Below are 27725 nucleotides of genomic sequence, written 5' to 3'. Positions count from 1 at the left end.
AAGAAATGCAAACAAATGTTTGTGCAAGTGTATTAGATGTATTAGACAGTATTAGAAATCCTCAGGGTATGTTTTACTCCGTTAACCTTTATAAACCGTGTTATGAAACGCTTCAGCCTGTGCTTAGGAGATGTTCAATACAAAACAAAGAGGACTATAAAATAAAATGGAAAAAAAAACCAGGAAGAAAATAACTTGTATGCTGCATGCAAATTTCCTTTCATAAATAGAGCATATATATAGTACGTTCCTTTTTGTTTCCATCCTTCAAAAAACAATGTTGGCTAAAGAAGTGGATAACATTTTGTGTACTGAAAAAGGAGCATATTATCCAAATTCTGCTATTAAAGAATAAGGTCACTGCCATGTTCATGGGTGGATACTGTTCCAGCGTCAGACAAACATTTTTCAAAAAACAATTCAACACTTAATAATATCTTTGCAATTTACTGAAAATCTTTTAAAATTCTTTTGCACTTAACTTTGTAAAACCTTCGCCTGGATATTACATTGCACTGATCACAGTAAAAAAACAAGATTGAACCACTCTCAAAGTCTAAAATGTAGATATCTAAAAAGCCCGGAATGCATGAGGTACAGTATGTAAACTCTTTAATTAAAACCTGAAAATTATTTTTAATCACTTAATTTGTAAACAAGCTCCAAATTCAATTTTTAATTTACCATGTAGAGAAAACTCACATAAACTCTAGAGAAAGGGGTACTGTAGGTTATGGAGAGCAGTGCACCTAAAACTTGTTTTTTTTCAGTGATTAAAAACTTTCATTGATAATGGTGAAAGCAGAAATACCATCAAGCTCAAAAGCTCATTAATAGCCTGTTTCAAAATCCCTCATTCAAAGTCCCTAATTCATTTTACAAAACATGCTCAATTACCTGAAAGAGGAGTCATTGTGGTCAACATAAAGGGTACAGCTTCTCTGCAGTATTTTGAAAAAGACCAAGCACATTCATTGGGTTGCAGCAGGAGTTTTCATACCAGGTAATATCCATGTAATGTACTTACTGTATAGCCTTCATGTGCCAGAAAATAGTCAAGATTTAAAGCCATCATTTCCCCACAAAACCCAGAGGTTCTGTCAGGTACTCAGAACAACAATATTAGGATAAGATAATTTTTGTCAGTACCTCCATGTTCTGGAATTGAAGACTGACTTATTATTTTATCTGAATTTTTCTTTTTTTTCTGAATTATAGTTCACGGAGGTGTGTGTAATGACACTTTTTTATGGAATACAACATACAATGTAATACAGTGCAAAATAGTCATCCATATACAGTATTCCACTCTACCTTCGTTCAGTACATGCCTGGATCTGAAATGTAACCTGATTTTTGCAACAAAGTGAAAACGGAATATTTAAAAAATGCATTCAGACTTAGACAAAACAGAACTGATTGAGTTTACAGGACATGATCATACAACTTTTAACATAACAAGAAAGAAAACTATAGCTGTGGCAAGATGGACAATTCACATACCTCACTATGCAGTGTGACTGACGTCTTGTGATTTTATAACAGCCTGTATTTGTGCTTTAAAACATTCTGCAATCAATACCAAGTTAGTGAAGTTTCCTCCTCAATACAGTGAACGTGGGCACGCCGATTGCTGGGTATGCATTTCAGGAAGTATCACAAAACAATAATGTCACAGCCAAGGTGAGGGCTCTGTATTTTGTTCATTACAAAATTCTTAAGTATGTCATGTGTGCTGTTTTCTCGTTGATATGATCTTGTCATAACCTGAAAAGTCACTGTCTTCTGTTTCAGAAACCTCAGATATTTTATCTTGGCCTGCTTGTAACCGGAGAAGGAAGATTCAGTTTTCAATTTCTGGAGACTTCAACAAACTGCCTAAGGTTCAAAACCCTCCAACAAAGATGCTATTTAAAGAAAGAGGTTTCAGTTCCTCAAGCCACACTATGCAAGCAAATGATTCTGGTGCAACATGCGACATGGCTTAAACCAGCTTTATTGCAAAAATACTATAGCTGGATGAGGAAAGTTTTACAAAGATGAATGAGGTCGGTTTGATGTTTGAGCCTCCTGATTACTAATGAGATACATTTGTGATAGGCAAACTGCTTTCATCAGTTCGATTTCCTAGAGCATGCATGTGGTACTGTATATACTGTAGCTCTTCCATTTCTGGGAAGGAGACAGGAAGAATAAACTGATTAAATTGTTTCTTTCACTAAACTGATCAAAAGGGACTTGCCACTAGCGCCTCTGGTCTGAGTGCGTTGTTGTTACTGTAAGTAATAGTGTACTTTAAATACTCGGAAAGGCAGGTAGTGTATCATCCAGAGCCATGCAAATGTGAGACTAACACTTCCCCTTCCCCACAAACTCCTGTCACCCATCATCTATTCTCCTTTCTAAATGTGCTTGTAGGAAAACCAGCATTCAAATGATCAAACAAACCTTGGAACATGCACAACCAGGGTAAAAAGCGAAAATGTGAATTCACACACAAGTCTTCAAGATACACCTTGTTGCTATGGCTTCCAATCTATACAATTCTTAAATACCTCAAGAGGCCAACAGCACATTAAACACTCTAGGCCTTTTATGTGACACTGGTTCACATATTTTATCAACTTCTGTGCACCAGATGGAAAGGGACTTACCAGGTGACTGAAAAAACGCAACCTACTTGTGTATCTTAAAAATCAGTTTGAGGTGAAGTTTGCAGAGCTGATAAGAAAAGTGTGGAATGGAAAGCAAAATCCACTTGCATTTATCCTTCTTACTTGTATTTTGACTGCAAACCAAATAAGTTAACCTGACCCACTGCACAGTATTTCTGACTGAAAAGCTATTTGTCGCTCTCTGAGCAGACATGAAACGAAGCAGACATTCCCCAGGTCATAGGCCAATCTGTCTTTCCAAAAAGAAATTAGTTAATTCTAAAACAAGACCACATAAAACGTGCCTCATACTGTACCTTGTTTGTGGATATGCATTCCAATTGGACCACCCACAGAGGATGGCAAACATAGCATGCTTCTCATGTGAAATTATAAATGTACTGTATTTCTGCACGTGAGAGAACAGGAGGTTGACAGACACCCCTGAGCTCACTGAATGGTGCTTGTTCCCTTTTTAAAATCGATCACACCAGTAAACTGCTGTGATCTCAGGCTATCTCTCATCCTCTAATAAAATAAATTAGGCATTGGAGGTGAATTGTTTCTTCTGTCTCTGGTGGTACCAAGACCCCTGTCACCAATCCCTTACACATTTTAAAATAAAACTCTAAAATAACAGTCCAATGTGATTCACTTAAACCATTAGAAACCTCCCACCAGAATTGCTCCTAGATTTGCAGCTACACCAATACCCGCAGAACTACTTTCTAAAGGAATACACTTAAATACCCCCAGTGGATATAAATAAAAAAATAGTAAAGCTTTACTTTAATGAGGTTAAAAACACTCCTTCATCAATTTTACAAAATTTGATGAAGCAACATGCACAAAAATAACATATCAACATACGGGAACCAGTGTTACTGAACTACATCTGCAGAAAGTCCTTGTCAGCTCTCAAGTCCTTAAAAGTGTCTATTATCATTTTCACCTCAGTTCTTCCTATCTGGAATTCTGCTCCTAGCTTTCTGCTGAGATTATGTCTTGTTATGAACTGTTATGAATAACTCCACATCTGTAATGTCATTTGCACTGATGTTTGCACAGGATTATGCATGAGTTACAATGATTAATTTTAGCCTTATTCAGTTAAAACATAACCAAAAAATCTTTAGTTACTAAACTACAACAGATAGCTAGAGCCCAGTAAAATTCACATTTTTCAATAATAAAACCTGTGAAAGACCATTTGGAATTCTCTTTGGGTTCCCGCTTTTGGAGAGCATTTTAAGTCTTCACGCACAAATCAAAAAACATGAAGAAGTAAGAACAGCCTCACTTAATGGCCCCTGCTACTAGCATCATCTACTGTATAACTTCCAGCTTTCCAGAGAATACCAGAAACTGTGCCAGTCAAATTTAGCAAAACATTCAATTTCAGATTCAAGTCAGAAACTATTTCCTCTCTATAGCAGCTCTTTGGCTTTGCTTCAGTTGTGACGAGTCTTACCTGCTTACAACACTGCAGACCCATGAAGATCCATCCTATTTAAGACCACTGTTTCATCTACAAACAGCACTGAAAAAAACAGCAGTGAATTAATTCCCACAATCACCTCAACCAGCCAGAGAGCATGTATTCGTTCTGCCTCTGGGCTAGTCCAAGACTAACAATGTAACCAAGGGGATATTTGTTTTTCATTCTGCTTAGGCAAAGCTTTACTACAGTACGTGTCAGAAAAAAAATATTGCCTGTGGCATTTTAAGTCTAAACACTGACAAAACCACTGCCTCCCTGATTTTCAATATATGTAGGCAATAAATACTGTCGAAGTATTAGACATATATGGCTGGAAAGAAAACCTGAAAAAAAGTTGCACACTTAAGCCTGTATAAAATCAAAACCACCTAAGTAAGTACTTAATGTCTGCTGTTTGATAGGCACAGGCTCCTTTACCACCAAACATCAGATCTCTAGCCCGTGACTATCAGGTAAGTGACTCATAATTTGGATTTAATTCAGGCCTTAATGCACTCTTTTACGCAAAATAAAGTGAAAATCTAAAACTATTTGCTTACTGAACCTACTGTGTGAAATTAAAGGGGGGGTTAGGATGTTATTCACAGTTTCTGCTTGTTTTTACTGCTGAGGACATTGTTCTTCTACAATGGCTAAGAGAATTTAAGAAATCGTCAGCACTGCTTTGTGAACTTGGGTGTCTCATCACCCTGTGCCCTGCAATCAGCTTAGAAGCGGCCTTATGGTATTCCCGCAGGACAAATACGCTGGGTAGCGCTGGATTGTAAAAACTACCCTCATTCAGTCATACTGACACTTCGTTTAACAATATTAGTATTACATAATGTCTAGGCTCCCAGAAAATCGAGTGACTAATTTGGTGATATGCTGCTGTGAGATGGAAACAATGCAGAGCCTGGGACCTTTCCTACTGATCCCACCTGCCAAAAATAGATTTGTTTTCATGACAGGGAGGGTAGGACTGCTCAGGCCTCTGTGGGCTCTCGCGTCGCTGCAGTCAAAGACCTGGAACCTAAGGGGAACTCACTTTACCAGGGCGGAGCCCTGCCGTGTACGCAGACAAAGCAACACGGTGGGGAAATATCATCCCTCCTCCCCTCAGTAAGCGAGCCCGTCTGTGAAATTCAAAACCTCTGGAGAGAATGTGCCAGCACCTGATTTATACAGTACCTGCCTACCTGCAGGCAACCCAGATCTTCAGCCACGACCGACAGCGTTGTCGTGCTGCCCAGACCCACAGGCACTGGGCGTGACCTGCTGCGGCACTGTGATTCTGATCTTTCATTTGTATGAGAAGTATCACGAACAAGAATAGAAATACTGTTTATGGATCAAAACTGAGTCGCTTTAAAAATGTAAAAAATAAAATAAAATCTGCTAATTCCACATAATCCAGAATAATTACTTTGAAATTTAGTTTTGTACCCATATGTAAAAAAACACATCCTTACAATTGTGGCCTCATACGTATTTGCTTCTTACTGCATGTTTTCCTACTTCAGAGGAAGGTACTGAACTGTACAGTATGTGCAATTTTAATGGCAAACCTATTGCAAATCATTTCTCAAAGGCCCTGTTATTCCTTCACTTCCCCTTAAGACTCTTGGCAAATGCAGGTGTCAGGTTAATATCTTACTTTCTGGCTGTTTTCTGACTTGTAATGAACGCTAACTGCATTTTATACTTCTCTGCATTGCGAGACCAAACCTCACGTTCCTGTAGCAGCGGGTGTCTCGCTACAGCTACAGCACGGCTCAAGATGGTTCTGTGACACACCAGAGCACCACGTACTGTAGCTGCTCTGTCTAATCAGAAACCTGCTGACACACCCTTGCCCATAAACGGTGTCCACATGTGAAACTGAACAATTCCGTGAAACTGAAACCACAGTTATGCAAGCACTGAAAGATACGTTTTCAATTAACTAGAACTCTCCCTTCCTGAATCCTATTTTTTTTCACCTTCATTCTCATCACTGCAAGTTATAGGAGTGCTATTAAAAATCTCCAGTCAAATAAAGACACATATACAGAATCAAAAGGCAGAAACTTAAACTTATATCCATCTTCACTGCAGACAACATGTGCATTTTTTGTAAGTAGCCTGAAAAATGCATTAGTCCCTTAAACTAGCCAGTACTAGGTAAAATTATGGTTATCATTACTAATATAGATACACCCAACAAATGTGCTTAAAACAATCCGCTGTAGTTGTGATATGACAATTCTTGAAATACTAAAGATCCATCCATGTGTATTTTCTTGTCCTATATTACTGTACAACACCAGCAATGTGAACCTATTAAGTAAAACTAAATTTCTAAATCAGGGTTTCGAAAGTAACACCTCACAATTATAGTGTGCACCTGGTGAACTGAAACCAGTTTTACTGTACCTTCAATGGCTATTATTAATGCTTATTACTCAATTCTGTTTTCCAAATGGATGACCAGCGTTTAAAATTATTTTTGTTCAAAGGTTATCCTAGTGTACAAATTTACAAAACTTGTTGCTATAAAAGTAAATTAAAATAAATTAGGTTTCCGAACTACCCACAAGCAACTTACAATATTTATCTCTGCTGCATGTACAGTATGCAAGTTATTTGGCACAAGTACCTGTTTTATATTTTCACTAAAAAAAATGAGTGCAGTCTCGTTTCCTATACTGGTGCAAATAAAAAGAAAAACAAACTATATCACAGGTATATTTTCAGGTATAAGAAAATGTTTCTTGAAATTCTTTCATTCTACAGATTTGTTTCCACTGGTACTGTATAGTCACTGATCTTCCTAAACAGTGTCTCATGAACAGTTTTCTGCATTTTAAAGAAAAATGCCTTTAGTCTGAGATCACATGTAAGGTGACGTGCGGAAAAAAAAATATTATTCACATTTATTTTAGTAGATCCATCAAAAGACAAAGCTGAAAGCTGAATTTACCAATATAAATCTTCAGGTAATGAAGAATAAGGAGCTTGATCACACACTCAAAGTTTATATACCTGTACTGTATTACTTTTGTCAATTACCATCTCATTCAGCTCTATTCTTGTCATCTTTCTTGTCAGAAATAACCTCAATCAAACATTTACATGTGTATATACAGTGAGAGGCATCAAAAACAAAAAATGTGAGTATCAACACCACCAACACTTGTTGCATTTTTAACACTTCTGATGAAATGGTACAGAAGTGGTCAACCCTGGAGCAACAGGCCAGCATGGTTTCAAGTCATTCGTTCAAGTAATTTAATCTGAAGAGACGTTAAACTGAGGTCTTGACTCTCAGTGGTCATTAAAGATCCCCAGGCATTTCTCGATAAGAGTAGGTGTCCGGGCCAAATTTCCCCCCTCGGCCTCCAAATTGTCATCATGTATGATTGGCTTGCACTTACCCTGCGATGGACTGGCGTCCCGTCCAGGGTGTACCCTGCCTTGGGCTCGTTGCTTGCCAGGTAGGCACCGGCTTCCTGCGGCACACTTGGCCATTCCTGACCTAACAGAATCAATGAACTTGCTACAATGACCAAATCTCACATGAGTTCCATGTGTTTTTTTTTGCTTTAATTTGAATATTAAAGGGCAACCATAGCTGCCATAGAATGCGGTTGTAAATGGACGTCACTCCGCCCTTTGGTGTGGCAAGCTAGCCTTGAGGCTCCAAACAGGAAAAGCGAAGAACTGCTGGCCCCATCCCCTGGGCAGGGACACCTCAGTCACATAAGGACATTAAAACTTTCAATCATCTCAGTACAATTTTCTTTTTTTTCCCTAAACAATACAAAACGTACGTCACAAATGTATAAAATGCACATCATAAACGCAGAGGGAAAAATGGCACCAGACATACTAAGGACACACCGACAAAGCAGTTTCATTTCAACAATAAACAAAACACCCCGTTCGGCAAAGAAATAGTATCCAGATTGAGATGGAAATATAATTCCATAACTTCATGGCGTAATAATGTAGGAAAAACTATTTAGAAATGTTCAAGGATGGCATTAAATGTCTCATCTACATTATCACGTAGATTTATCAGTGAGGATCAACCCTTGTCTTCTGTCCAAAATCAGTAGTGCAAGAGCGATTTCCGAGTTGCACTACTAATTCTATAATTAGACAGATTGTGATCCTGTAAACAGATCACAATCTCCCTTCAGGCAGATCAACAAGATTACAAATACTGTCAAAATGCTTTACAATTTGTGCAACAAATGTATCCCTTGTAACGATTCCACTATTTAGTTTGATGGAAACATTTAAAAGGAAGTAAAAATTCCACAAAAGCACACAAATTGTGCACACAAATGTTTCACCACCTAAACTAGCTATAAATCAATACATTTTCAGCCTAATGACATGAATGCATTCTACAGACGGCCGTCGTTCATTTCACAGTGCTCAAAAAGACATTTAAAAGACATTTGTCGATTTAATGGCATCATTATCACATTTGAAGGGATTACTAACACCCTGTTTCAAAGCATTTGGACAAACATTAGAAATGCATCTTCAGAGTGTGATTGCTTTTCAAAATGAGAGAAACACTAGAAAGCATGAGATCAGGAACAGTAGATCAGGAAATCATACAAATAGAGTGACTTACGAAAGCATTCAGACTCTTTCAATGGGAAGTTTTTACATTTTGTTACTTTAAAATTTTAAGTCATAACACTTTGAAGTAGCAATTAATATCTGTTATGCACACAACCTACTCCACACATTCAAAGCAAAAAAAGAAAGAAGTAAATAGGTAATATGACAGAAAAATGTAAAACCTGTGATTGCATAAGTGTTCAAATCCTTTGCAGTGATAAATCTCAATTAATGTGGATGCACAGAATTAACTTAATGAGCCAAACAATTAGTTTGTTGTGTATAATTGGTTGTGTATAATAATAGGTCCCTTAGTCAGGTAGTGAATTTCAAATAAAGACTCAACCATGAAGACCAAACAACTTTCAAAACAACCCAGGAATAAAGATCAGGAGAAAGGCATAAAACCATTAAAGACCATTAATACCTCTTTGAGCGTGGTGATGTCGATTACTTACTCAGATACTACTACTTCTTTCAGAGATAAAACTAGGACCAAAAGTCACCTTTCACTAGCATAATGATCCTAGCACAAGACCAAAGCTACAGTGGAGTAGCTTCAGAATAAATACTTTACGTTTATGTCCTTGATTGTCCCAGTCAAAGTCTTGACTTGAATCCTATTGAGAATCTGCGGAAAGACTTTATAGCTGCTATCCATAGTCGATTCCCAAGCAACTTGAGAGAGCTTGATCACATCTTCCAAGAAGAATGGGCAAAAATTGCATCAATCCAGTGTGCAAAGTTGGTAGACACCAACCTACTGTAAACAAACATGCAGATAAAATTGCTGCCAACACACAGTTTTTTTCTCTTTAGTTTTTTTGCTGATAGTTACTATAAATTATCTTTTACATTTTACCCACAGAAGCCTTCAGCTTTGAGCACTCAAGTTTTGAAAAAAAACTAACTTTAAAAGAGAGTACCCATCATTTTGTAATTTCACAAAATTGGATATTATAGACAGGATCTGAATTCGTTTGCAAGAGATTGTAGGTTCATAATATGTAAAAGTGAATATAATAAAACTTACAAAAAAGAATTTATTAACTTTACTTTGAACCACAGCAACAATTACACAAAATTCCTGACCAAACATGAAATTGCCCATAAAACAATGCATATTCTGACAATAACAGCTATGGAAACTGTCAAATGCATTCAATGTACTTTAGCCTTGACAAGTAAGCAGATTATCCAGTTTTGCACATTTGAAAAAAAAAAGCTAAAATATCTACTACACTCTCACTGAAGGTATGAAACACATGCTATTAAACCTGCTCATTGGGCTGAACGCTTTCTTTTAGAGCTCCATTTATTTAAGGACTGCTAAGCCCAAAGCACATACCTTATTCAGTTTGCTGCACCTTTCCACACCCTTCTCATGAGTTTTCTAAAGCTTCATAATGATGAGAATAAGTACAGGTCTTCCATGCTTCCATTAGATTATTTAAGGTCCATATATTTAAACTGAATGTGCTACTTTTAACGTGGATGTTTCTCAGAGCACAACAGAGTGTTCTAGGCTCTGTCTTTGAGTGACTACCCTGAAGGATCACTTACTATTTAAGTACCCATTACATGATTACTAATTCAATTACAGAAACTGGGATATCAAAGGTGCTTAAATATTCAAAATCCTCAAAGGTATTGACAGTCAACCAAATGGACTTCCAAAACAGTACACAGTAAAACTATAGGAAGCGGGTTTAAGACTGGGAACAGGATGCACTTGATGAAGAACAGTTAAAGGCTCCCAGAACAAGCCATCTACAGTATAACACTGAAGTCAATATCCTTGCTTACATCAGGAAAAATGCTGCTTGAGACCTTTGTATCTGTTAGCAATTAGAACATAAACAAGTGACTGTATATGGGCTGAATGGCTTCTTTTAGTTTATAATCTTGTCTGTACTTATGCTTGTTTGTCCAATATACTGTATAGGGAGCTGGATTTGTCTTCAAGTTTCTTTCACAAAGATTTACCCATGCGTTTCAGCATAACATACAATAAGAACATAAGAAACTTTACAAATGAGAGGAGGCCATTTGGGACAACTACACTAGCTTGAATTGAATTTTTAAATATTGTACTTTTCTAAAACTCCTATACTTATCCAGTACATTCTATTTTAATTTGTATTTGAAACCCTACAGTATGTGTCATGCCAATTGACTATTAGTGACAGAAGCTATAATTCTGTGACAAATCAGCAAACAAAAGTCTGGGTTAAGACAGATAAGTATTGATACTGTAATGCTGTAAAATGTAATTCATTACAACAAGGCATTATTCATAACTGGCACTATACCAAAACTGATCCTGAAAGATATTGGAGGGAAACAAGAAGCAGAGATACAGAAGAGGAGATATCTTAGTATTGTATGAACCAGCACCCCTTATATGCATAACATCCTGGAATCATTTTTGTGAATGACAGCTCCTTTCAGAACCTATTTTCTCCAGCAAAGTTATTCTGAATGCAAATGTATGAGTCAATACAGTAAGAACTGCCCGCAAAATGTTACACTTCATTCAAAATGACAGGAAATGACATAAAACTAGAAACATATGAATTGTCACACACACAGTATATGCCAATTTCACTGTGGATTAATACAATTAGGAATTCTGAAAGTAAAAACAGTTAAGGATCTTAACACAAAGGAGAGCTTACAAAATGACATTCCTTTTGAAGTATTATGAAAACTGATGGCTAATTACAGTACATACATGTACTGTAAAAAGCAGAAGGCTAAACAAACCTTCCACAGAACCTCACTTTAACACTTTAAAACTTTTATCATTGCCAGTCCAATGGCCTTGTGATACTCATTAAACTGCATTAAAAAGGCTAAAAAACTCTCATAAACAACACAATGTGAGCTATGATTCTTAACACAATAACAAAACTGGTGAATCGGTATTTTGGCACTTGATGATAATTAATCAGCTCCTGAATATACAGGACTGGCAGGCATTAATAGTAAGGAAACAGATTTCATTTCCACTTGGCCTCTGACGCTGTGAACTCATAACGTGCCACAGTGAGCCTGTGAAAGTTAAACAGAAAAAGCAGGAAAAATGCTCACTTACAACCAGCTGACTGACAAGAACAAATATCCACTGGAAATATGAGTCATCTAAGCATACAATAACGACATAACTTAGCAAACGCACTGGAACCTGCTTAGACTACATAAACGAAAAAGACGAATTACAGTAGGACATGCTGCCATTTGAGTGATTTAACAGAATGAATCACAGTAGGGCTTATTATCATAGTGGACACAAAGGCCAAGAAGCATCGGGAAAAACACTAAAATCATCTGAAACTTTTATGTGGTTACCTGCCACTGCACTGTTGTGTTCTAATGTCTCTAAGCCATTTCGTTTTATGGAGGCCATGACAGTAAATGATGTCACTAAAAGTAGTTTGAATGCCATCGCGACTGTCTCAATGCATGTATAGTGTAGTCATACTGTACATAAAGCAGTCTAATGATGTTTCTTCTTGGCTTATCTAATAAAACAAAGTCAGAGAGCTTTTCACCAAGCTCTAATATGTGGTTATGGGACAGGGTCTCAGTTACACTGCCTGTGCTGAACACGTTGCTCTCTCAGTTTCAATTGCCTTTAGCATCGCTCATGTCCTCTACCACTCCTATGCCCACTGTCCTCTGAGTAATTTGAGGAAGAAAACTAGTACTGAAATACCAGTTTGCATGCCATATGCTACCAAACTGCATGCTTCTGTCCCTTTCCACATATGCCATACAGTTCGCAGCAGATATGTTATTTGAAGAGTAGCCTCCCTTGTTATTCTTGGACTCAAGGCTATCGTTTAAACAAGAAAATTATATGCTGGTGGAGACAATTTGATTTGCTTTCTATTTATAAACATTTTTATACATAATAGCACAATTCAACATAATGTCCACTCTTGTTCAGTCTGCTAAACCTTGTGCCACATCAAGACTTTAAAGAGTATCTACAAATAACACGCTCATATTAAGTACGAAAGGGGCTGGTGTTTGAAAACCACAAAAAACAGACTCTGATGAAAGGATACATGCTCCTTCTCCTACTTTACAACCACAAAGTACAATGCTGATGTATATCATCATATTTATTCTTTACATTTTTATAATGAATTATGCTTTTTTTCCTTTAAAATGTAATGTGAAGCTTGTCTTTTTTACAGTTAAGAAAAGTGCAAGATAATCTTAGAAAGCCCACACATTTTCTAGCAAAGTAGAACTACAGTAATTCTCATGGATATACACTGCTTACAGGCATACCTTTGAAAGGAATCCTCAAAACTATTATTAGGCTCTTCATTTAGCCTTTAAAGTACCATACAAGGTAAAACTCAAACCAAACTAAATTCAAACTCTGACTGTTACTCACCCAACAGTGATATAATAATTTATTAAGAGTAGTACTTAAGAATGACATCATTTATTAAGAGTTCTGTATCACCTGTTGTGGTAGAAGGGTCTTCACACAGTACACATGGTGAAACATAAAACTCCTCTACTAAGTTACTCCCGACATCATAAATAGGACTTTGTATAAAAGACCTGGTATGTACAGTACAGTATATGGTACTTAGAGTATATTATCCTATTCCTTTTCGTTTATGTTTAATTTATATTGAATTTATATGAAGCATTAAACTCTTATTAATGATACATTTTCAAAAGGGCACAAATGCAAAGTACTCTTTCTCTCACTTTTTTGCCAAACTCTGATACCAGAATGTTACCTGCAGCTGACATTTTGGATGGGTTAAAGTAAGTAAACTAAAGTTATTCCAAAACTGATCAGAGCTGTTAAATACAGCCGATTTTCAGGGAACTTCAAAGTGTGGTGTAATTGATATTGGATAAATACTGGAATACCAACTCCAGCCTTAAAAAATCTTGAATTGACAAAGACTGCCAGAGTAAATATAATGTACCAACCAGTTACTGACATCACCATAAGATATACAGTACACACCTCCTCTTGGCCTTGAACTCCTTTCCATGTAAACACAGTAACGCTAAAACTATTGAAACAATTTGCAAAGGAAACCTAGATAAGAGATAAAAGGGATATTTGTACCTGTTTCACTGTAGGTTTGGTTTGCTTTATAATACATTACTTAAACTAACTTTAAAAAATATTAAATGACTGTTGATGTTTCTAGGTTTGACAACAACAATGTGCTTAATAAAATAAAAATAATAAAAGATTTATGGGATAATGCTTCAAATTATTAGAACCTATTTTCACTGATCACCTGAACATAGTAACAAAAAGAGAAAAAGTGCAACATAAAAGGTAATTTTTCTCCAGTAACTGCAAGGTGGATATATACAGAGGTATCTGTTTTTATACATGGTCATTTTTGCTTTTCTAAAATTTCACGAGTCTTCAACACATTACTGGGATTCATAACAGGCGTGTTATTTTTCCCACCAGAAAATCAATGAAGACAATCTTCCTCTGTAGCAATATACAAAAAGTCAGAATGACTCAATTGAAACTTGGTTGATATTCTACCATATTTTAAAGTACAAGATGTACTAACAAGTGGGCTTGAGAAATAAAAATGGAAGCAGTCTTAAAAGGTCACTTGAAAATCATTCTTTATATCTTGAAATAGCCCAATACTTCTGCTACCAGTTATATATTATATAAAAAAAAATATATAATTAATTACATACTGTAATGATTTATTTTATTCTTAGTCTCATTAGCTTCATGAAACATGGGAGTTTGTATACAATATCAATAGGAATATAGTGCATTCATACCCCGATTCAAATTCAGACTGATCCCAGCTAACAGCTACTACTGTACAGTATATATGAATACAGCTGAAAGTCTTAGGACAACTGACAGAAAGCATCTGTGCTGGTACATTTATGAATCTTACCAGCAAACATGAGCAGATTATTATATTAAAAAATCAAATCCACTAAAAAAAATCAATGAATTTGCCTTTTGATATATTGTTATGTCTTATAATACAATGGTTTTAAATATGTTGACGGCTTCTTTTTAGGATTAGGGTACCTAGTGATATCTTATTTCACATTTATATTTATATCTATTGAGTATATTTGATTCTTTCCTTCTTTGGTTACAGCAGACCTCAATTAAATACAGCTTCATAGCATAATGCCAACCAACCAGTGAACTGTGCTGGTACAGTATATCACAGTAATGGCACAGATGTCCGGTGGTATAAATTTGTCTGACAATAATATTTGCACCAGCTCCTTGATGTACATGTGCAGTCTGTAACTTTGTTAAGTGTTTCACTACTTTGAAAGCAGAAGTTAAGTCTGTGCTTTATGATAAAACCATATACAGTCCGGTAAGTATGAGGAACTACTGATTGCATAAGGCAATGTATCATTTTCTCCTTTAAGGAGCAGAAGCTATTCATATGGTAAACCCACTTGGCTACGCCCGAGAGTCTTACCCACAGCAGCACTGTCATTTTTATGCAAGGAGAACTTCAATTATAGAGCAGACAAGGGTGTGCCTGGATTCTACAGCTCTGCCACTAAGCTTTCAGAAAGAGGAGTGAATCCCTCAAGTCATTAGCAACCTAAATCATAATGGCCTTGAGGTAACACATGTTACTGTATATACACAGGCTGGCTGTACCCAAAAAATGGTCTCTGCTTGAATTGCTGAACCAGCCCTTATTTGAAGCATGGAAATCTGAAGAATCGTTTTGAAATATTTAGAGATATGTATTATTTATTTACTGACGTATTCAATATCACTTTAAACTAGGAGTGTTAAAATCAGTACTAGAAGTTCAGGTGTCTGTTTTTTTTTTACTTTGAGTAATAACCTGTATAACCCTGTTATACCATTATCACTTTAACTATAGGACTAATTATCTTATATATATACTGTATGGGATCCTTCTAATGTTAAGGTAATTGATTACTCACAAGACTATAACTCATATGTATCATCTAGAATTATGGTTAGACGTATTGCATTAATGCCGTTAATCAAATAATGACCATCTATATATCTGAGAGCTCATATGGAACAAAAGCCAAGAAACATATGACTCTCCAGGAGTCTGACAAACCTATTTTAAATCAGGAACAAGTAATAGGTTTATTCCAGTCTGCAAAGAGAAGAGAGAAAACACGTTTTGGCTGAAACACAACGTTTAGGTGCTCACACCTGAAGCAGGCTCCACAGCCGAAATGTTGTGTTTTCTCTCTTCTCTTTTCAGCATGGAATAAACCTATTACTTATGCATGCTGACGCAACTACCCACCTGAACCACTATTTTAAATCAGTTCTACAGTTGAAAAATGCAGGAAATACTGTAATGAGTTTCCTTTCTAAAAAAGAGCTCAAGTAGTCTAAAATTAACTCTTGTTTAGCTTGAAAAACATGTATATGACTCTATTATTAAGATAGAAGCACAGGCCTTTCAAAATACTGGAAATGTTTTTTCACTACACAAAGTTCACAAAAAGTATTTTCTGCAACAGAAACCCGCAGTCTACAGCATCAGCGCTACAATAACATACATGGAAAGCACAGTTGGGAAAGGACATGACCACACATTCTGCACACTGTTACCCAGGAAAAAGCCTGTCATAAAAAAATTTTAAGGGTGGTTTCTTTAAGTAAGTACTTTATGGGGAAAAAAAACAAAGATTAACACTTTTTTACATTTTTATTTTCAGGTACAACATGACATGTTTATGCACATATTCTGTTTACAAATGAGAATGTGTTCAAATCTTCCAAGACAACTTCTATGGCCAAACCTCTTCATGATGCAAAATATCACTATAAAAATAAGTTATCATCTTGTGATAATATAGTTACCTGTTTACAACTGATTATTAAGTTCGCTCAGATCTTTTCTTCGAACGACACTACAACAACAGCAGCATTATAAGACAACCCTGGCAAAGGAACAGTTTGTGTACCTCACTAGATACAGTACATTGTATAGGTTAAATGAACACAACAGTCTTAACAAAGCAAGCCTTGCAAAACAACCATTCAGGACCAACTAATTCCCAGTGGTACCCCTCCCCAATGTCAGTGGAAACCCTCTATGACTTTAATTCCCAGCACATTCAAAGCTATCAAAGTCACTAGGATCCACATTGCTCTTTACAAAACCCAGAGGAGTCTGGCTTCTATGCTTGGTACAATGCAGAACTAATTGCAGATGACAGTGTGGTTTCATAATGCTCATTACATGATATTCTGTCTGTTTGGAATCTCAGGATTTGGCTAATTAGGATTTCTGCAAGGAACTGCAAATATTAACATGCATATTATTTGCTTATTATGAAGAGCCAGCTTTCCCATATTTTTAGATCAGAAGGTTTTGTTGTTTTTTGTTGACAACAAAATACATAACAGGTGATATGATAATATGTCACAATGATAATGACCTGGTGACATGTACAGTATGAGGTTTATTTCAAATTATTTTTATTCCATTAAGAATAAGAATACTAAGCGTTACAGTGAAATAGAAACACATTCGCAGCCAAAACATATTCAATAGCAGTTTCTACTAAAGGAGAATTTCAAATACTTCTTTATTTGGAAAAGAAAACATTAATCAATACAACTATTTTTCCTTATCCTGTTTAATGTGACTGACTTAAGCTGATGTCCCTCTGTCTTTTAATATTCACACTTCAGTGTCATTATTTGAATTAAGACAACACCAATGAGTATTTCCATTGTTTTATGCTGTTAAGGTGGTTTGTTTTTTCTAAAAAAAATCCTGAAAGTCACAGACTGCATGGTAAAAGCTGTAGTGCTATGATGTTTTTAGGGCTAGCACATACAGTACTTACAGCCTTTTAGCCCTGGGCTCTGAAAGACAAACATTATGAAAGTCCCTTAAGATCATGTGAAGGAAACCACACAAAAACCACAGTTTGATCACTAAGTATTCCGACCACCCAACAGCAGGACCTACAGTGCTACCAGAAGTGTAATTGCTATCAGGTGCACTGTAATGCTAGAAACCACCCATCTTTATTGTACTGAAAACTTCCTGTTCACAATTAGACCCCACTGGTTTCTGTCAGCATGAACTATTGCATGTTCCATTGTGAATTTGCCTTGTATTGTTTTGTTCAACACAAAGCCAACTCTCCACCCAAACCTACTCACACATAAAGGCGTGTTTCACAGTAAAGGAAAAACAAAATGTAAAACAAAATACCCCCAAGACCCTTATCCACACAAAAGGCTTTAATTTTATCTCACCCACAAATTCAGTTTTTATTCAAGACTATGTTTCTTTATGAGCAATAAACATAGACAGAAAATGACTATTCTCTGGGCTGGGCAGAAAAGTCCTATAATCATTCTATAAAAGAAACTACTGCAGGAAATTGGATTATGTTTTCATGTACTAGCTGGTAAAAGCTTGGGAGAGCCCAGATTCCTTCTTTAGCCTTTGCGAAAGCACCTACTGTATTTCAGACTTCTATATCAGGGTAAGAGACAAATAGAAAAAAAGCAGAATACAGCATATCATGTCATTTTCCAACAATATTTCTTCATGATTAATAGACTTACAAACTACCATCTCGCCTCTTTAAACTATAGGTAATGTACTGTACATGTAACAGTTCTTGAGGTTCCCGCCCTTGCCGCTCCTGCCCTGCCAGTTTGCCCCTCACTGCCTGGGCGTGAACTCGGGTCTCCAGCGTCACGCAACAGGGACCTTGCCGGCTGAGCTAAAGGAGAACTCCCTCAGCCCGGGCGGCTGAGATCCCTGTTATACATTACATACACAGGATTGCTTGACTCTTGCTGCATATTGTACAGTATGTCTACTGATTTGTTTTCTGAATAACCCTTCCAGAGGCTTACTGTTGTAAAACCAGTAATTAAAATCATAGTAAAAGCATGTCAAAGCAGAAAGGTGCATTAAAATGAGCCACATCCTGCAGGAAGCCAAGGCAGAGAAAAATAAATGGTGTAGGATTGGTAAACATCATCTCAAATAGAAGAAGTAAGAAGCAAATGTCTTAAGTTCATGTCATAAGGTTGCACCAGTAGCTTTAAAAGGCTGTGCTCTCAGATCTGAAGGAGAGTCTGACATAGAAGGACAGCAGAAGAGATAAAAAAAGAGATATAAAACATGAAGGCTGAGACATTCGCCCTGCTAGTAGATCAATAACCCCTATGTACTGTATTGCATTACACAATACAAATCTTTCTGGAATAATTTTCTTAACAATACTTGGTTTTTCCTTTTGTCTGGTAAAGCACAACAGCAAATGGATCTTCCACATCTTGAAATAGATAAGCCTGTATTGTAAAGCCTATATAAATAACAATAATCAGAAAAATGCTCTGCAGCGGATAATGGGATGTGTTCCAGGAGCTCTGAGAAGGGTTTTAAGATACCAGACAAGTTTGGTTTGTAAAAGCACACTAGCAGATGAAGAAAAAACACCCAAGGAAACAGCTGATAAGGACAGAAATCTTGTGACCCAATTCATTGACTCAATTTGGTAAAGCTCTCTCTGCAGAAGAGCAAGTCAAAAGCTGTGCAGTACTAAATGGTTTTCATGAGTTCTGTACCATCTCTTCTTTTGACTCTCAAGTCTACAGGACAAAAACCATCACAGAACTATGTCTGATTTTATATTCTGACACAGTGTAGGGTAATGCAGAAGGAGAAAGAAAAAAACTGACAAAAAAGGAAATACAGTAACTGGTCTAGCATAACTGACACCTGTCCATTTTCCTCTACATTTGCAAGTTATCACAGGCGTCATGCAGTAGCTTGCTGATAAGCACAATACTTTCTGTTCACAACAATACACTAGAACAGCTGCTACTAGTACTAATAATAATAGGAATAAATCCCCGAAAATTAAATTCTTCTGTCAGTGGGTTGGATATACCTGTTGACACTACAAGAAGAAGCTACAGTATACAGTATAACCTACCAAAAAATCTTACCAGCTCCACACTCTTCCTTAGCTTTCAAGTACATCACACTCTCACTATAGAACTCTGGGCTACTGACTCTCAGAGAAGCCCCCCGTGCTCCACCTAATGTATACCAACACTTCAGACAGAGGAGATCTCCTCAGTTTCACCTTTAACTTGTTCATTTACTAATACATAGTGTTTTGTCGCTGCACAACAACTTAATCCCTTCTCAGTAACTATTCAGTTTGTCTTTTTTCTTCTTGAACGCTCTAGAAACTCTGACAAAATACTTGAAATTTAAAATGTATTGAACTGGGTTTTTTCCGACTATGTAATGTGCATTAGTCCCTGGTTGTCTTAGGCTGTCTGTGGTTATCTGTGAGTACTTTCAGATTCTTTTCAGGAAATATTTCTCAGCATGTAAGGTTGCTTTAAAAACAAAACATGATTTACTGATGGGCTGTCTAGATTTTTATTTTCTTAACATTTCAGGAAACATATTTAGTAAATCTCATGGGTGGCCAAACCGTGTTGTGGGGAGCAACAATTCAGAAGGTTTTCTAGCTCTCTATTAACTCCTTCATTTCTAACACTTAAGAACACTTCATTTCTGACCACTTAAGTAAGAAAAGTATTCAAATAAGCACTTGGGAGAGCAGTGTATATAAATACTTCAAATTCCCTGCAACTCTGAAGGAACTCAGATATCTATTCCTGACATACCTGAAACGGTTACTGTAAATGGCAGCTAGATTTACATGTTCCCTGCAACTCTGAAGGAACTCAGATATCTATTCCTGACATACTGTACCTGAAATGGTTACTGTAAATGGCAGCTACTGTAGATTGACATGTTCCAAGCCTTAGAAGAATTACTTACAGTATATGTATCTTTTAAGACATTTAAGGATTGTGACTCTACAGGGCCAGAACATCCCTGTAAACTTTGTTCTAGAACACATACAAAATAACTATACTAAGTTCTTTAACACATACTGTACTGTACAATAATATTTTTCCTCTCAACTTTACTGCTATATTGTTAAAGTCAATCATTTCACCCACACAACGAAAAGATAAAAGATGAGAATCAAAAAACATAAAACCTTGCAAACATAATACATAAATGTTACCAAACATGAAAGTTGCACAAAAGAAAACTAAATAACTGAGGGAACAGTTCATACGATACACATACTAATAGCCTTGTGATTCTGTAAGGCATCTTAAGTAGAACCTGGTGAATTTGCCTGCAAAGGTAAGAGCTCCAATCTGGATTTCATTTTAAATTGCCCTTGCTTGCAAAACTCTTTAGAGTTTTCTCCTTTAAAGGGTTTTGTAGGCAACATATGATTTCCCACATTTTATAACCTAATTTAATATCTCACTTTTTATAATTTAATGCTCGCTTCTGAGAATTGAGTGATATTCACATTTCATGTTTCTTTTAAATAAGAGTCAAAGCTTCTCAGTTAAACAAGTTCTGTAAATGCTGATATCCAGCACCAATTGCATAATACACCGTCTTTCAAGATAGCCCATGTCCTCACACCTCATTATGAATGCCATTATCTCTTTTTAGAAATGACAAACTAAAAATAGATGACTGATACATTATTTAACGTTTCACTAATACAAGGCTGAATCTAACAGCAGCAAAAGAAATCAGCCTGTCATTCACAGTCGCAGAGGGAGAACAGTTATGACTGCCATCGATTATTTTTGACTCTCAAATCTTAATGCAAACTGATGGATGTATCACTGCAATAAATGAAAGCTGTCTACACTTCAGTAATGTAGGCATTGCTACATTATATTGGATATTGTTTAGTCAAGCATACATTAACAGATATTTGCCAAAAATATAGAACATTTCTTATATTTCTTTTGAATATCCTTTCACAATGAAATTTCAACCATGGCTTGACACATATACTTTCATTGTTTTACACATCAGAGATCTGAGTAAAACTACTACAGTGCCTTTGCGAGAATTCCTGGGAACCAGTCTGAGGAAGAGTTCTGTATGACTAGTTTTAACAGAAGGGAAACAGAACACAATGTCACTCTCTGTGCACAAAAACTCTGTGCACTCCTCTCCAAAGTATAGTCTTTATATTCTGGATCAGTAGGTAGAAAATTCTACTGGAGCAGAAAGATTCACATTCCATTTGTATACTTTATGTGCATCTCAGTTCTTGAATGAAGCATATGTGAAGTCAATCAGAAATGTACTTGGTCATATTGAACAGCTTTAGTATCAGTAGACCCGCATGTCCAATAGGAAGCCTAATGCTATCGTTTCAAGACTCTTTTTTTTTCCTTGTACAGGTATGTCTTAGAGAAATCTGTATTTTAACACTGTTTACAAGACATGCTTTAGTCCAAATACAAGAGTTTCTCCTTCCCATACAAATATATTACCTGTTGATCACGACCCACAGCCTAACTAGTTAGGAAGCCTACCACAGAATTATAGAAACCAAACCAGGCTCCATCTCCTAACAACTAAAACTGTAACATCATAGCTATGTGATGAGCAGGCATCTCTGGGGTAAACAAACTTCATGTTTAAAAACTTTTGAAGGTGATTAATTATTTTCATGATCACGATATTCGCAAAGAAGTATTCGGGTCATATCTCTCAATATCGTAAAACACATCCGATTTTTCCCCTAAATAGATTATATACAGTACAGTACTCGTTATTAAACGTGCAGTAAAAATAATTAACAGGATGTACCCACCACCATAAAAAGTTCGTTTTCACATGCATTAAGAATTGCAGGGAAAAGGCAGAAAACTACCCCCAACTTGTTTAAACAGTAGTATAATGTTTATAGTAACACCAAACAAACAACTACGTATACATTGTTCTGAGAGAATAATGATGAATCTCCAAAGCATGTCATTCTGTATTCATAAAGTCAGTTTCACAGTAATTCAAGAAGCATAAAATTAACCTCTTGTCTTTTTCGTTGCCAGAAATTAACCGGACGCGAGTAGATGTAGTAAAATTAATCATATGTAAGCAATATAATACGGAAAGACGAAATGAAAATGATACACACAGAGGAAACTTCACAGGTTTCGCATGCTCACTCGGAAAGCGACTGACACTCCCACCTCTCATTCAAGAATCTGCGAAATCAGAAGTAGCTAGAACATCTTGGTAGAGTCAATATGCCCAGCGAAAATGGAAACAAAACAAAGCTAATAAAGCCCAAGAAGGACTCGTCGGATCTCGGAAACAAACAGGATTTTTAAATGATGGACAGAAAATACCGTACCTTATGTTCCTTGAGACCACTGCCCCTAACCTGCGCTACTGCCCCGTTTTAACCCCTGTTCATGCTCTCTCGGTGTTTACAGTGTGCAGGAATGATCAAGCGCTCCTCTCCCCAAGTCTCCTCCTCTCCAATCCTTACATCATTCCAAATAGCGCACTCCCACTCGACATCACCATATGACTCACGCTGGCGATGCAAAAGGTGGCGGTGTGTACAAGACCGGCAGCAGCTGAATCACCCTTTGCATGTCTGTTAAAAAAAAAAACCTCGTTTCTGCGATGGCAGGCGCAGGTTAAACCTTGAGAACATAACTAACATCGCAGACAGCTCTGGTCACTTTGAACAATGAAGCAAAAAGGTATTGTTTGTGATTCTAATAATTAATTAAATAATGATGTAGAATATACCATATTTAAAAAATGACCGTGTAGGCCTGTCACTTTAGGGTATGCTAATCCAACAATTTTTACTTCCTATGATAGTATATTTCAAAGATGTCTGCATCTACTTCTCCCATACACAAAACAAGGCATTTGTTTAAGCTGAATTTAAAAAGTTAAGTATAGTGTATATCTACTACAAGACATGGTGATTATCTGATTATTCAAAGTCATAATATTGTAGTACAATGTTACAGTATTTGAGGACCCCTGGAGGGTCTCTTCAGCCTCCATGGATTCCCAGCACTGTTTTTTGAAGCAGTGATTTGCAGGTAAAAACCTAAAATGGTTTGTTTTTTAAAGGTTCACAACCTTGGACTCACATACACTTGCAGTTTACTCTAGCACAACATTTTTAAACAGTATTGTCATTTTTGTTGTTGTGATTTGCAGAGCTCCTCCTTTTTTCATGAAGTGGCTCAATGGGCATCTGTAACCAACTACCTACTGTATCTTACTTATTCATGTTTTAACAAGAAACATCTTTCTGTTTATCTAAAGCAAAATTCAATTTCCCCAGCAGTAAAAGGTGTAGTAAAGGAGTCGTTTGTGAAAAGCATAATACTGTATATATATAACTTTTCAAAAAATGGCTGAGCTTAGAAAGAACTGAACAAATGCTCAAAAACACCTGTGTTTTCAGAAATCACGCTAAAGCCTCACTAAACATCAATGCTTTGCTGTGGTGCTCTCTACATATCCTGAGACACCATTAATGGTCATACAAACCCTGATCTGCAGGATCCCAGCACCAAATCTATCCAAGAGAGTCCTGTGAATTGCACACATTCAACAGAGGTTTATTTAAAGTAACTAATATGACCATTTCGAAGCTTTGATGCTCTTCAGTATGATTTGGGAGACTGGACAGTTACAGTAGTTTTGCAGCAAAATAAAAAAGCATCTGTCTGATATCACAATACTGTAATGATGAGATAAAGTTGTGTCTCTAAGAACAATCATCACCCAGTTGAGTAATCTTTTTATGATCAATCACCCATGCTACAAAAATATAGAAGTCAGGCCATTACAGTTGTGTCAAGGCTTTATGCGTCTGTGTTTCTATTTCTGATCACTTTTTCAGCAGTAAGGGAAATTGGCATGAGATACATGAACACCTGCAACTAGACCAAAACTTAAAGATCACGTGATACACACTGATCTTTGAGCTCATAAAGATGAATGGTGTTTTTTGTTGTCCTTCATGAGTTCTAATATGTTCCAAAACATACGGTATACATGTTAAAGGAAGGATGTGTTTTTTGTTGTAACTTTAGTTGTAATATGAGAATATTGTTCTTTTGTGCTTTGTATCTGATGTATTAATATTATGAAGGATTTTTTTTTTCTTTTTAGCTAGTTTGCTTGACAAAAGTATGATTTCTTGGCATGTGTCTACGGTGTAGCAATATTTGACTTAGATGCTTGTTGAGTTTAACCTCTTTCTGTCTTTTTGGTTAAAAGTCCAGGTTTCACATCCATGCATCAGAGTAGTTCATAAAACTGCATTAAAGATCTGAATTTTTGTAGGTAGTCGGATATTACTTTGACACCCAACTTTCTACATCAAGACATTTGTAGTTTCACTACCTTGGAAGTAACCTCCAATTTCTTTCACAATGGAGCCTAAATAAATCAATGCTTTACCGTCTCAAGGTCATCTTGACCAGAAATTTCAATCTGACCATTGTTGTAACATCTGGTGACCATACTTTCTACCCTTACAGTGTAAAGCCAAAGAGGCCTTTTCTAATGTCCCAGCATCATGTGAAAATATAAAATATCATCAGCAAAGATAGCTTTATTCGCTCCATCAAGGATGCCTGAAAGTGGTCAGCCAAATGAAAAACCAGAAAAGTCCAGGCAGTAGGCAACATACAGGTATCAGCATAATTACGTAAAGCTGGGGAATTACAGAGTCATCCTTCCATGAAATCTATTCTCTTCTGGTCAAGTGAGAAATTTCCCTAGGAATTTCCAGAAGATTTCCAGAACATCATTTTATCTGGAAAAGTATTCTGCATGGTGGTTCTAGACAGATTGAAATCAGCAGTAAAGGAAGGATAATAGATAAAAGGAGAATCGAACACCATTCAGCCATATCACCCTGCAACTCACAACTGGCAACCCACTGAAGCTAAGCAGGTGTGAGCCTGGTCAGTACCTGGATGGGAGACCGCCTGGGAAAAACTAAGGTTGCTGCTGGAAGAGGTGTTAGTGGGGCCAGCGGGGGGCGCTCACCCTGCGGTCCATGTGGGTCCTAATGCCCCAGTATAGTGACGGGGACACTATACTGTAAACAGGCGCCGTCCTTCGGATGAGACGTAAAACCGAGGTCCTGACTCTCTGTGGTCATAAAAAATCCCAGGGTGCTTCTCGAAAAGAGTAGGGGTGTAACCCCGGTGTCCTGGCCAAATTTCCAATTGGCCCTTACTAATCATGGCCTCCTAATAATCCCCCTCTATGAATTGGCTACATTACTCTGCTCTCCTCCCCACTGATAGCTGATGTGTGGTGAGTGTTCTGGCGCACTATGGCTGCCGTCGCATCATCCAGGTGGATGCTGCACATTGGTGGTGGTGGAGGGGAGTCCCCATTACCTGTAAAGCGCTTTGAGTGGAGTGTCCAGAAAAGCGCTATATAAGTGTAAGCAATTATTATTATTCAGAGAAAGAAGACCTTGTACTGACCAAATTGTTTCATTAAGACAATTGATCAAGATATGGTCAGAACCCCAAAGACCAAAAATGGCATGCCTTGTGGACTTCAAAGCAGCATTGGACAGCATGCACTGAACATCACTTTGGAGAATTCAAAACGAATATGGGATAGCTCAGAAAGAAGTAAAATCTACCTGTTGCATACAGATTCAGGGGGAAACTCCAGGTGGTTCAAACTGGAATCAAGGGCAAGACAATAATATATCTGTTCACCACTCCTGTTTGTAAGTCTTATAGACTGGATACTGAAAAGGTATTAAACTAGGAAGAATATAGAGCAGAGATAGAGAAGAGACACAGCAGAAGACATCTGAGCTGTAGACTACCATGCAGACTTTGCTGATGCTATTTTATTATTTGCACCCGAGAATGGCACAAACATTAAAGTATGCATGCTATATAAGATTCAATTAAATGTAGAAGCTAGAGGTCCTTCTCATTTAAATGTAGAAGTTGGAGAGGTCTTTTTTATACACTGGGTGCATCATGCCCACAGCAGTGAAATACAGTGTTAGAACAGTATCCCTACACTCTATCCATGTTGGAAAACTGTGCTAGAATCTTTTAATGTTTCTCTGATTGAGAAAGGCCCATTCCTTAATATCAGTAAAGTGACAATTACAAAATCTCAGCAGTGTTAGAGCACGGCTCTTAATACAAGAGAATGCAGTGCTACTATGAACACAGTGAATGCTCCATGTTACTAAGACCAAGGCTGAGGCAAGATGATCATTTAGCTTCTGTTATTAATCTTGTTAATAAAGCTTTCCACAACCTCTGTACATTTCTATACTGGTAGTGACTCGGCCAAGTACAAAGCATTTTTACATCTATTGAAATAAAATCAGTGAACTCTTAGATGCTCCCAAAATTGTGTTCTGCTCTAATTTTGTTACCTCAGAAAAAGACAAATACATTAGAGTGCTGTAGCTATAGGCAGTTACAACTTTTTAATTTGTACATTAAACTATTTGCAGCTATTCCTTCAATTTACATGGAGACATACTGTAAAACCACAATGAGCAGACAGACTTTTTAAAAAGCCAGTTTGCATAAATAACATATATTTCTGTATATATTTCTTAATCACCTACAGTACAGCATCCTCTTGTGCAGTGGTTTCTATAGATTCAAAGAAGGCATTGGATTATGTGAACTGGAACTACAAATGGGCAGTTTTGGCTCTGTTTATTCATTTATCATTATGGTCCGTGGCCCTGTGTCATTGGTTCTCAGTCCTAGTCTTGAGGGACCTCTGAGTTTGCTGGTTTTCCTTGCAGCCTGGCCCCCCAGCTCATGATTCTCACTGATGCATGGAATTGATCTGTTTCTGCATTGAGGCCTTGGTTTAAAAAAAAAACTTAGCCATACGCAGTCCCTCCTTAACTTGCTCTTTAAGAATTTGTTCTCTTATTCCTGTCTAAGAAGCTCTTTACAGGCAATCATTGTTAACCATTAACAGTGGTTAAATCATTGTGTGAACGGACACAGGTGAAAATGACAATGTCCCAGAACCATCCCACAATCAGTGTTTGTTGTTTTCTTCTGTGTGAAT

At 36.9% G+C, this 27725-nt stretch overlaps 1 protein-coding gene across 3 annotated transcripts in view; it reads right to left on the bottom strand.

The window, feature by feature from the left end:
* The window catches only part of sgms2a (sphingomyelin synthase 2a), a 38510-nt gene extending 15368 nt beyond the window's left edge, over nt 1-23142 (bottom strand). Inside the window, exons 1-2 of one of the 3 annotated variants that reach the window (XM_088624995.1) lie at nt 23011-23131; nt 4126-4194 (exon numbers count right to left, since the gene is read on the bottom strand). The gene's annotated coding sequence lies outside the window, so the exon portion shown is untranslated. Of the gene's footprint in view, nt 1-4125; nt 4195-7550; nt 7652-23010 lie in introns of all 3 variants that reach the window. The other 2 variants (XM_088625004.1, XM_088624985.1) reach the window with 2 other exon arrangements.
* Between the last annotated feature and the right edge of the window lie 4583 nt (nt 23143-27725).

Source organism: Lepisosteus platostomus, chromosome 1 (assembly GCF_059453375.1).
Source record: "Lepisosteus platostomus isolate fLepPlt1 chromosome 1, fLepPlt1.hap1, whole genome shotgun sequence".
NCBI lineage: Eukaryota > Metazoa > Chordata > Actinopteri > Semionotiformes > Lepisosteidae > Lepisosteus > Lepisosteus platostomus.
The sequence above is the reverse complement of the archived record's forward strand: the minus strand, read 5'-3'. Positions and strand labels throughout refer to the sequence as shown.